At 50.9% G+C, this 12,222-nt stretch overlaps 1 protein-coding gene across 5 annotated transcripts in view; it reads left to right on the top strand.

The window, feature by feature from the left end:
• MAN1C1 (mannosidase alpha class 1C member 1) overlaps positions 1 to 12,222 on the top strand; it is a 145,512-nt gene that overhangs the window by 30,194 nt on the left and 103,096 nt on the right. The window contains exon 2 of one of the 5 annotated variants that reach the window (XM_073793917.1): positions 1,647 to 1,766. The exons of 3 other annotated variants lie outside the window; for them this stretch is intronic. The gene's annotated coding sequence lies outside the window, so the exon portion shown is untranslated. Of the gene's footprint in view, positions 1 to 1,646; positions 1,767 to 1,828; positions 1,851 to 12,222 lie in introns of those variants that run through there. One more of the 5 variants, XM_073793915.1, reaches the window with a different exon arrangement.

Below are 12,222 nucleotides of genomic sequence, written 5' to 3'. Positions count from 1 at the left end.
AGGTTGGAAATTTTCTATATTTATTAAGACCTAGACCAGGATCAGGTAAGAAAAAAAAATGAGCTAGAGAAAAGACTCAATTAAAACAGTTTTCCAGTGTTAAGAACATATAACGTTAACATCAAGAGAAGTCATACGTTTATTAAAATTTTAAGAAAAAATCTTGGAAACACTATCTATTGAGCCTCAGTTATACACTGAAAGCTATGTGAGCTAAAGGAAAAGTAGAGATGAGTCTCTGGCTTTAAGGAATTTTATAGCTTGATAGTGTCATGCGTCAGAATCACTTCCCACTACATACGGATGCATGGAGGAAGGGAAGCATTGGTTAGCTGCATAAATATTTGCCTGTCCCACCTAGATTTTTGGGGGGGAAGCAGGCAGAACATAAACATCTGGAATGAAAATATTTGCTTGTCCAGAAGTTGATTTCCCAAAAGGCCATCAACCTCCCTCCTATGGCTGCCTCTGCCCCTTTCCAGTTAACAGAGTAGCCTTTCACATTGCTGCTTGGGCCCTAAAATCAAGTAACAGATGCTCAGGCAACAGATATTGAAGAAGTGAAAGAACTGAACCCAGTCCCAGGTGTTCAGACTCAGGCAGCAATGCTGCAATTTCATAGCATCCCTGCCTTGCCAGGTGCTGGATGTTACTGAACCTGAGCATTGCTGTTCTGGGTGGATCAGATCAAATCTACCCAGGCCACCTCCGCGTGGAAGCTGCAGGAGGTGAGACTGTGCCATAGATGAGTGTGAGTATCCTTCCCACGGCTTAGTGACGGTCCCCCCCACCGAGAGCTCTGTTTCCGTGCAAGAAACCTTTGAATTCTCAACCTGTGTCAAGTTGCAATCTTTCGTCAGTCTGCCCCAACTATTTCTAGCAAATTGTTTGGCTGACATGGCATATAGAACAAGTCCTATTCATGCCAAACTCATTTCATTCCAGCTTCAAGCAATAGACATTTAGTGTAGGAGCATTAATGGAGAGGCAAACTTCAGAGAAGAAATTTCCTTCTGTTGCTAAACCTTACATTAAACCATGCTTACTCAGAGGCCTCTGGCTGCAGGAAACAGTGACAAGGGTGGAACTTGGCAGATGGCTGTAGCTGTGGCTTCCTGGAGGCCTGTGCGGGGAGACGATTGTTTGTATATTGGTTTTCATTTATGTATTGGTCTTATTTTCATCTTCCTGAGGTGCCCAGATGCCATGGTGATAGATTGGTTGGAAACGACTCATTTATCAGGGTTCCGTGGGGGACGTAGTTTTCTTTCTCGTGTGCAGTAGAGTCTAAAACGTTTAATTAGATGCTGAGGCATTTCTGCATGGGTCCCTCTCTTCCGGCCCTCCCAGGTGGATGCCATTCCTTAGTTTGGAGAGGGTCTGGGGCTTTCCTGGGCCCAACTTCCTCTCCCTTCATTTTCTCTTGATACAATCCTCAGTCCTTCCTCCTTTTAGCTGCTGTTTTTTTCCCCCATCATTTTTGTTCTAGAAACCACCTTCATGTGACTGCTGGAGTTGCAGAGCAGATTCGTGTTGGAAATCTAGTTGTCAAACAGGTCCAAACCAGACCTTACGAAATAATGTAGTTGAGCTGATACACAGCGAGAGGAATATTAACTACTTGCTGCTTGTGTGTTTTATTCCAGCTCAACTTTTCCAGAGAGCTCACCTTGTTCTTACCGCCTGCCAGGCAATGCCCTAGATGCTGAGAATGCAAAGATGAGGCTTCTGTCTCCTGAGTACCACATCTAGGCAGGGTGCGACAGGTGTGTGTGTGTACATAATTGTAGCACCATGGAGGTGCCCAAATCAATGGGTGAACAAAGGGCTGGGAGTCACATCAACTTGAGGTGAGCTTGGGGGAAAGGTTGGTGTTTCAGGCAAATGTGGAGAATACCAGGCGTAGTGGGCTCCTCGGAGAGCAAGAGGTTCCATGTGCTGCATCTGGGGGGGTGTTCCAGGTGTGGATGTGGAAGGCGAAGTTTGGAATGGCCAAGGTTTCTACCTGGCGTCAATGGGGACATCAGGAAGTGGGGACAGTGAGAAATCCTGGGAGGGGGAGATGAGTTGAATTCCAGACACAATAAAAATGATATGCCTTTGAAATCCACGTGGTTGGAAATACTGGTTTGGGACTGTTTGGGGTGATGGCACAGGAGATGCGGATTTAGAATGGAGTGCTGGGGGCTGAAGACTTGAGCGCAAAGCCATTCGAGGAAAGCCTGGACAGAGAGGCGCAGGGGTCAGAGCCTTCAGGAGCATAAGTGTTTTAGAGAAGGAACGGAGATTTGGGGAGCAGATAGAGGCAGGTGGCCGAGGGACCAAGAGAGCTTCCTTTTTCCTTTCACCAATGGTTCTGCCACGCCTGGCTGCCCGCTGAGCCCTGTACGCAGCTCCTGGGCTGGTGTGGGCTTGCAGCCCGGTGCCCTCTCCTGAGCGGCCTGCCTTTAGTTTCCTCTCTTCTTCAACCACCTCCTGGCTTCAGAGCACTGCCTTCACTGGTCACAGACCCCTCGGCTTTCCTTCCTTGCTGGCATCGAAGATGAGAGAGTCTGTCTCTCCCCTTTGTCTTCTGATTGTATATCAGGGCCTCTGCTAAAAAGAGCCGGTGTTCTGAGCTGTCTGCTCTTTGATTTCCAATTGAGAGCCCAAGAGCCAACCTGAGGACGGTGTGTGACTCTTTCCCGGCCTGATGCTGAGTGAGCTCAGCCTTGTAGCAGAACATGGGGAGCCCTTCCTTCATCTCCTTTCTAGAAACAGGGTGTGTGCATCCCCCGGCCTGACCACACACTAAAGATTCACAGGCCAGCTCCTTCCTCAGCGAAGGAGGCGGCCACGTGTTGGGGGAGGAGGCACGGTTTAATCTTCACTGCTGTGGAGGAAAGGAAGACACTGTGGAGTGGTGACAATGCATTTTGTCTTTTCCCTGTGACCGTAAGCGGTGACCAGATCCCACCACGTTCTTCTCAGCTTGTGGCCAGCATCTCTGCTCCAATGGGAGTGTTCTCTTGAAACGAAGCCCCTGACCACTAAAGGGAGGGTCATTTGGCAAAGTCCCTGCTGAAACTGCCATCTAAGGCATGTCTAAGTGGCATTCTCACCCAGGCCACCCTTCCAGACTTTCTCCTGAGAGCTGAGCCCCACCAGTGCTGCATGAGGTACCCTGTGTCCTGGCCTCAGCCTGGGATTGAAAATAGGCTGGACCGTACATCTAGAAGAAATCCTGAAAGCTCTGGTTCAAAGCAGTCCCTGTCTGGTTGCAACCTGGCAGTCCTGGCTTTTTCCGCCTTGGCCAAATCATTCTGACTTTTCCTATGGTGGTTTGAGCATCTTACAGTCTGAATATTTAGGTCTGCTCATCCTCCTGGGATAACAGGTGCGACGCGGCCAGTGCTGGTTAATGCAGGTTTATAGTTATCGTCGCAGGGCTGAAAGGTGTGTGATGTCTTTCTCCCTCATGGTCACCGTGTTTTCAACAGCAGCCTGGGTTGGGTTGTTCAGCCTCCTCAGAGAGGCTCTGAAAGCTGAAGTGAGTTCCTGTTCCTTCGTCTGTGCCTGTCCTCATACAGTGTTTATGTTGGTTGTAGCAGCCCCACCAGCTAAGGTGAAAGTGTCCAACTCCCTGACTCTGTGCACATTTGCAGTGCTGCCCCCTGGGGGGCCCAAGCCAGCACCCCCCCTCCAGTCCTGGAGCTCCGGAGACCCCAAAGCCTTAGCAAGGCTGCAGAGGCTGCTCGGGGCACCAAGGAACTGCATGCACTGCTCTGTGAGGTGGTGACTGTTTTTTTTAATTATAGGTAGAATACACAGAACATTTATCTTTTTTTTAAAATTTTGAGCCTTCTTTTAATTAATTTATTTATTTTTTAAAATTTTTGGCTGTGTTGGGGTCTTCGTTTCTGCGCGAGGGCTTTCTCTAGTTGTGGCAAGCGGGGACCACCCTTCGTCGCGGTGCGCGGGCCTCTCACCGCCGCGGCCTCTCTTGTTGCAGAGCACAGGCTCCACACGCGCAGGCTCAGTAGTTGTGGCTCACGGGCCCAGTTGCTCCGCGGCATGTGGGATCCTCCCAGACCAGGGCTCGAACCCGCGTCCCCTGCATCAGCAGGCACACTCTCAACGACTGCGCCACCAGGGAAGCCCACGTGTATCATTTTAACCATTTTAAAGCGTACAATTCCGAAGCATTACGTGCATTCACAGTGTTGTGTGATCATCACCACTGTCTCATTCTGGAACTTTTTCATCCCCCCAAGTGGAAACCCTATACCCACGGAGCAGCCACGTCCCATCTCCCACCCCCACCTCAGCCCCTGGCAACCACCAAGCTGCTTTCTGTTTCTATGCATTTTTCTATTCTGGGTCTTTTACATAAATGGAATCATACAATATGTGGCCTTTATGATGTTTTCAAGGCTCTGCCATGTTGCAGCATGTGTCAGTCTTATTTCTTTTTCTGTCTGAATAATAGTCCATTGAATGGATATACCGCATATTGTTTATCCATTCACCTGTTGACGGCCTTTTGGGTTACTTCTACCTTTTGGCTATTATGAATAATGCTGCTATGAACATTCATGTACTATCTTTGGGTGAACATATGTCTTCAGTCCTTTTAAGAGTGGAATACTGGGTATATGATAATTCTATGTTTAACTTATTGAGGAATCGCCAGTTTTCCACAGCAGAAAACTGTGGAAATGTTTATGTTCTCATCAGCAGTATGAGGGGAGGTGGTGACTTCTGGAGCCAAGTATGCCAGCCCCTCTGGCATAAACCAAAGTAGTTATCTGGGGTGAGCCTCAGTGTAGGGGAGCTGGGACCAGGGGCGTCAGAAGTGAGCAGGGAGGGGCCGCAGGGCCTGGGAACTTGGACAGAGTTCACAGGTGCAGCTGGGCAGGCCAGGGCCTGGCCCTTAGTGGTGGTTGAGCCTCTCCGGTGTGGTGGACGCGTGTGATGGGAAGGGTACAGGGCAGTGCCGTGGGCAGTGGAAGGGCCACGTGGTGGGTTCAGGAGGGCTGATCCAGGTGGTGTCTGTGAGTGGAAAGTGTTAGACTCTGAGCCTGGGATGGTGGCAGAGTGTGTCCTCACCCCAGGGAGGACAGGTTACAAGTAGAACAAGGAGGCAGGCCCAAGCCCAGCTCATAGATTAGGCTGATGGTGGGGAAGTGAGGGTGGCAGGAAAGGAGTGCTGTGACGGGGGAAAGGGGCACTTCACTGGGCTCCAGTATGGAGGTGCTGTCTCTTACCCTGAAGCAATGCTGCTCTCCTAAGGCAGAGGCATCTGGGGTTGAGTTCTGAATCAAGCATGTGAAGTGAATCACATGAGGTCAAAACTGTTCTTGAAAACTTCTCATTGCCAGGACCCAGGCCCTTGGAAACTCAAAAGGCAAAATTTAGCTTCTCTTGTTTGCTTTCCAGTGGTGGCTTCTCTTTCCTTGAAACACGGAGGCCAAGGTCTAGTTTGAGTGGGAAGGAGTAATGGAGAGAATAAGGAGGTTGGGGGAGGGGTGGCAGGTAGGTAGAATTGAATATTTGAGCCCTTCTGGCTGCTGTACTGACTGGCTTAGGACCCTAGGGTAGGTGTGCGGCCAGGGAGGATCAGAAAGGCCAACATCAGAGCCTCTGGGGCTGGGGAGGTGTTGCAGGGCTGTACTCTCACCCTTGCTGTACCAGCTCCTGGAGAGACTTGGAGTCAGGCCACCGTAAATCCACAGCAGCCCCAATGGGCACAAACAGAGTTGGGGTGGCCCCTTCTACATAGCCATGCTCTGGCAGCCCAGGCTGCATCTGGCAGAGGTCCCCTTAGGGGTGCATGGGCCAAGCCAGTGCCGCCTTATAAACAGTGCTATAGTTTATCAGCATTGCAGTTTAGTAGGGATGCTTCCACATCCGCTGCCTCCTTGAAGCATTTGGTAATCAGGAAGCATATTCCCCATGTACAAATGGAGGTTTAGAAAAAGAATGGTTTTCGAATTTCCATGATTAGGAAGAGACAGAACTAGGACACCCACCTGGGACTTCTGGCTCTAGATTTCAGCATTCTTTTTAGTTTGTTCTTCTTAGGGAAGCTGTCTGATACTGGTGCTAATCTTTTCCTGTACTCTCTTTGGTAGAACAGATGATAGTCTAGGGGTCATGAGGTACTGGGGAGGGATCAGGGTGGTGTCTGGTGCTCATGCAGGTAGCTCTCCCTCTCTTCAGGCTCTCGTCAAGAGTGAGATGGATCTGTTTTCCCTGCCTCTGCCGAGGCCATCCTGGCCCCCCAGCTCTGTGCCCCATCTGTGTAGGCCCCTTTCTGGGCAGCAGCCTCTCAAAGAGACAGCCCTCATCTAACGCTGAGGTTTTGGGGTCAAGCCTCGATTCTGACGAGGCAGAGTTAGCATCTCTGGCTGCAGCCTCAGCTTTCAGCAAATGGTAAACTCTACTTGAGGGCAACATTCAATTATGAAAATCTATTTCTCTTGCCACATTCAGAAAGTCTCCTAATGTGCCTTTGTGCACTCACAAAGTTAGTGACACATCACTAAATGTGTATGTGGTTGCCATGGAAATGTCTCTCTCCTAACATGGCATTCCAAGAGCAAAGAGAAGGGAAGTTTTCTTTGTAAAGAGAAAAGCAGAGCAGAACTTGGCTAATTGTCATCATACGAATCCCCAAACTGTCATTCTTCCCTGACTACCAGTCTCCTGCTTGCTGTCAACGACATAATGGTGGAAACCCAATCAGCCCGCTGCGTTTCTTTGGGAGTTTCACGAGCACTGTTCTTAACCTTTACGCCAAGCGTGCGCCAGGAAGGACCCCAGGACTCTTGATTTGAGTTTTCACCTAGCTTGGAAATGGTACCTTCCTGCGCCGCCTAGCACTCGCCACTCGCAAGCACTTGCGTCTCGGGAGGGCTCTTGGCACCAGTTTCTTTGCAGAACGTGCAGGCTGAGCAGGTCTTCTGAAGGTGCTTTGTGTTTTCCACCAGAGACTCTGAGCTTCAGTTTTTGTCGTTGTGACCAATGCACCATACAATGACATACGGAGCACGCTAATACTAAGGCGCCTTTTGAATGTCAGAAATCCCAGGTATTCTCCTAGCAGCGGTGTGAATCCACAGACTGTGGGGAGAAATGGAGCAGGAGACCTAAGAGAGACCTAAGTCTGGCTGATGCCTTCCTGTCTCTCTGGCTCACCCTGACCCTGTTCTCACCTCTGTCCTGTAGACTTTATCTTGACCGAGCCTCTCTGCGGCCAAAGAAGTCCTCATATTTCTGGACTTTACCAGCAGCTTCTGAGGGGATCCTTGGTCCGTATTGGCTGAGCCTTTGACTGCACCTGCTGTCCCAGTCTTGGGGCTGGGTAGCTGTTCTTAATGGTGTTGAAGTTCAAGCTGTTGGCCTTTTTGCTACTATGGTTTGCCAGTGGTGAGCTCTGAGATGGGAACCTCTGCCTCTTGCCCTGAATACCTGCCTAGGAACCTAGCTGTTCTTTCCATTCTCAGCTGCTCCGTATTTCTCTGCGGGACCCCTTGTCCTGTGAGGCTCTGCTGTCATTTCCCAAGCAGGAGATGCTTTCAGGGAGGCCATCTGCCCATACATGTGTTTCTGTTCCTGGCATCAAGTACACATGCGGCTTCTGGGCTGGAGGGACCAAGAGTGCTGGACTCCCTGCCTCCAAGGGGACCTCAGGGTTCCTGAGGTTCTGAGAGGCTGCCTGATGCTCTTCTACAGCTGCCCTGCCTCTGATGGAAGGATCTGGCTCCTGCCCAATGTCACAGGGTGAACCAAGAGGTTGAGCATATTTCAGCCTTGTTGCTTTTCATGTTGAAAATGCCAGGGTGCTCCATCTTGCCCATAACTGTACTGGATCCTAAGAAGACCTTTAGCCACTGGCCATGCTGAGTTGCCAAAGTGATGGGACAGAACCAGCTTCTGACTCAAAAAGCAGAGGGTATAAATGCTGGCAGCCCCCGTGTACACAGATCTGCAATCCCCAATGCAGTCAGGGTCCTGTGCGTCTCCAATTACCCTGGGCATGAGGCAGGTCTTCCCTGCCACAAAACAGATTGTCCTTTTTGCTTTTATAACTCAGGTCCTCAGCGTTGTTTCTTACCCAACATTTATTTCTCCTACCCTCAAGGGATGGATGAGGAGGTATCTGGTTCATTGCTGAGCTGTGACCTTGGTAAACACGTGTAAGTTTGACCAAGAGCTGAAGGGTCTAATGAGAAACTCTGTAGGAGTTTGGAGCCTTTTGTTGACACATCAGTGCCTGGTGCTTACCATGCCACGGCCTCTAAGAGACTGGCCAACCTCTGCGGCAACCACGGCTCCAGGCTGCTTCCGTGTAGTTGCTTCTGAGCTCGTTTGGGGGCCTGTATTGGGAGTTCCTGAGAGAGGCCGGGTCAGCCATTGTCCCCTTGACTCTGTGGCCTCTCTGTGGCTTAACTGAGTCTCCCCTCCAGCAAGGGACAGGGGCTTCTAACCATAGGACACTCTCTTTGAGACAACACAGAACTTATCTCTGACATGTCACATCCTGAGTTCTCTTCCTGCCATTTTAGACTCATATCTCTACCGCATTTGGGTGTATAAATGGCTGTTTGGAGAGCCGGCTGCCCTTTTTTGCCATTGGCTTGTGCAAGTAAATATCAATTTAGTCCTTACAGAATAAAAATAAAGGAGGCTTGGTTGTCTCCCTAATCCACAAACCCTGTAATTCTCACCTGGAAAACCTGGCTCTCCTGTTTCAAATCAGTTTTAGGACAAAGGCTCAAGGAAGGCTTTATTGCTCTTACAGGAGCTTATTTTTTCATTTGTCCATTTAGTAAATAAGCACCCCTCCAAGGACAGCTGGAGGGGATTGGCTTGGCAGAAAGGGCGTCTATGACCGCAGTAAGAGTCAGGGAGGGAAGCTTGGCTCTGGAGAGATTTCCACCTGCTGGACACTTGGAATGGGGTCCACCGACTAACAAGCAAACATTCTAGAAATCAGTGGATGCCGAGACTCAGGGGCAGCCACCGCTGAGTTCTGGAGTGCCGACTGGAAGCTCTCTCCCAGCCTTTCTTCTGTCCCAGAGGGGACGTGCAGACCCACCCTTGCCGAGACTCCTGTTGTAACCAGGCCCAGCTGGGCAGAAAGACAAACTGCCCAGCTTGAGAGGCGAGTGTGGGCTCTTGGTTGCTCTGGCCCGGGGCCCTGAGCTCATTTGGCTCCTCAGTTGTACTTTAAGCCTCTGTCCCAGCTCACAGTCTTGTTCTGGGGCTGGGAGGGTTGCTCCTGGCTGCTTGCTGCCCTGCAAGTAGTTGGAGTGGGACAGATTCCTGTCCCCACTCTGCCCTTGTCATCTGTGAGCAGCTTCCCAGCAGGTAGGAAGAGTACCCCACGCCCGGCCCTGTGGCCAGGACCCTTCAGCATCGGGCAGTGTCCGTCTTTTCTGTGTCTGCGGGGCCGTGACCCAAGTTGAGAGAAACACCATTTCTTCAAGGAAGATGCTCTCTGCAGGGAGAGGCTAATGTGTGTTCCTCTGACTCTTGTCACTGAACAGGTCACACAGAATTAACCTGCTCATCCTTTAACCACAGGCAGGTCCTTCTGGCCTGTTAGAGGGCATTCTAATTGCTCCCCTGGCCGGGGCCTGAGGTCAGCGGTCAGAAAGAAGGAAGGATGTTTCCCATGGGGAAAATCTGTACTTTGCAGGGAATAGGAGGCTTATCCCAGGTGTCCTCCCACTCCTGGGTTGTGGGATTTAGAAAAGCGATTAAGTCTTGTTCCATCTGAGGCATGTCAGCACCAGGACCCACGTCAGGGCCACCCTGCGACCTGCCGGCGGTGGCAGAGGCTGGCCTGGGCAGGGATTGCTGAGAGCTCTGGGGACCCAGAGGGCCTGTCCCACTTCCCAGCAATGACCACCCAAAGCCAAGTGCTTTATTCTTCCGATGAGCCCCTCATAGCAGCTCCTGACCCCTAAGAGTCTGCCCGGCTGACCCTGAGGCCTCCAGTCCCTTCCCGAGGACACGGGAGATGCTCTGCTCCCGGCTCAGCACTGAGGAGCCTGTGCCCCTTGTGGGGGCTGGAAGGCCTGTGTGGTTCCCATCGAGGCCCCCCGACTTCTGCCTCACGACCGCTGCCGCCTTCCGGGTCGCTGTTGGGAAACAAAGGGCTTCTCTGAGTGGCCCTGGGACTCTTGAGAGTCCTCCTTGCTGCCAAAGAAGTTTGCTCAGTGCAGCGGAGTCGCGTTCTCCTGGAAAGTGAGACTCTGCTAATGTGTTCTCAAGTTCTGTTCCAGCTGGCATCCACCATTCCCGCTCCGTGGGCTGGAAGGCCCCCAGCACCCCGCTCAGGCATGGGGCTGAGCCACTGGCAGCACTTGGCACGAGGCTGTTTAGCAAAGACCGAAGCCTGCTGCCGGCCTCAAGTCAGGCCATCTTTTCCTCTGGCTCAGTGGGTCTTGCGAGCTGGGACCAGAGCCTCACCAGGCACTATCATGAGGGTGCTTTGTCCCAAAGAGAGCTTGGGTGTCCTCCTACCAACATGCAAGATGAACAGGGGGCCTTAAACAAGGTACTTAACCGCTGCCCCAGTTTCCTCTTCTGGGCAATGGAACCATCCTCAGGGCTGGAGTCTGCATCAAGTGCTTGGCCAAGTTCCTGGCACAAAATAGGTGTTTAATCAATATTAGCTTCTACTGTAATGTCTCTGCTGAGACCCCTGAAAATTCCCCATCACTGCTGGTCATAAGCCCCAGCTCTGCAAGGGGCTTATAGGAAACCATCTTTTTGTGCTGTGATGTGGCTGCTCTGCGTGGCCCGTTCAGATGCCTTCTTATTAGATGTCCTGTCACCCTGCCCTGGACGAGGTCCTCTGGCTTCTCAGGTGAGGAGCTCCACAGACTCCCTGATTTTCCTGAACCCTCTTGGATCCAGTAGGTGTCACTGTCCTGAGCTGAGGGGCCATGTCAGAGAGGCTATTGGTCCTTCAGCTGCTTTCCCCAGAACTGGGCTGTTGTGGCTGCCCTCAGCTTCCCTCTAGTCTGGCTCCTGGGGGAAATTTGCTGAGTGGCCCAGCTCTTTTCTAGGGGACAGGGGGTGAGGCATGTTTGGGAAGACAGTACTGGGGGACTGCTCTGTCTCTGAAACTTGCTATCTATCTATTCCAGTGCTTTTCAACTGGGGTAACATTTGGCAATGTCTGGAGACATTTTTAGGTGTCACAACTGGGGATGCTGTTAGCATCCAGTGGGTAGAGGCCAGGGATGCTGATAAACATTGACATTATACAAGACAGCCTCCCACGAAAAAGAATTATCCAGCCCAAAATGTCAGTAGTGCCAAGGTGGAAAAACTCTGATCTATTTCCGGCTGGACAGAGAGAGGACTTCGGCAACTCTGAGGACTGTAGAGCAGCAGCATCCAGATAGATGAGCCTGAGTCCTTCATCCCTTCCTATCCCCCAGTCCAAGAACCTAGAATCACTTTTCTCTTACTGATGTGCTGTGCAACTGTGGACAAATTGAGTCCTCTGAGCCTTAGTTTTTATTCCTGAACGCAGGGGTACTGGGGGTTGCCTTTCCAGATGAAGATCTGTCAAAGACTTCAAATCTGGAGTAGAGCTTGTTGTCTTAGGGGACCCCAGGCTGCTATACTGATTCATGAGGCACCTGACTCCTTCCAGAGGGCAAGGCTTTGTAAAAGGAAAGCTGTTCTGACTTATATTTTGAAGGGACTGCTGAGCCGGATCCAGGCTCTGAGTTAAGGAAGCACCATCCCAAGGGGTGGGTGGGTGCTCACCCCCGAGCTCTCCCAGGTCCCAGGACTGTGCTGTTGCCAAAGCAGTTTTTCTCTCCTCCAAATAATTGTCCTTTTTTTTATGCTTAGCGAGCTTCTGCTTTAATCTGTGTGTGGCCGCATTGGGAAGCCTGACTTGACGGCAGATGCCGTGGGATGTAATCTTCTCACGTTTAGGCTGTAAATTCTCCGTGGTTCCAGAGTGCTGTGGAGTTCACCCGAACATGTGCTGTCCTCTGATAATTGAAGTGGCTTAAAACAAAGCAAGGCCTATTGGTTTGAAATAAACCATCTTGTGAGCTAGACTATTTTAAAGTGAAAAGAAAACTTAGAGCATATCTCTGATTGAGGGCTCCAACCTGTCTCATCCCCAAAGGTCATGGATTAAGGAATTGATTTACTCTGTGATCTTGAGCAAGCCTTTTGACTTCTCCAGGTCCGAGTTTCATC

Source organism: Tursiops truncatus, chromosome 1 (genome assembly GCF_011762595.2).
Source record: "Tursiops truncatus isolate mTurTru1 chromosome 1, mTurTru1.mat.Y, whole genome shotgun sequence".
Lineage (NCBI taxonomy): Eukaryota > Metazoa > Chordata > Mammalia > Artiodactyla > Delphinidae > Tursiops > Tursiops truncatus.
The sequence above is the reverse complement of the archived record's forward strand: the minus strand, read 5'-3'. Positions and strand labels throughout refer to the sequence as shown.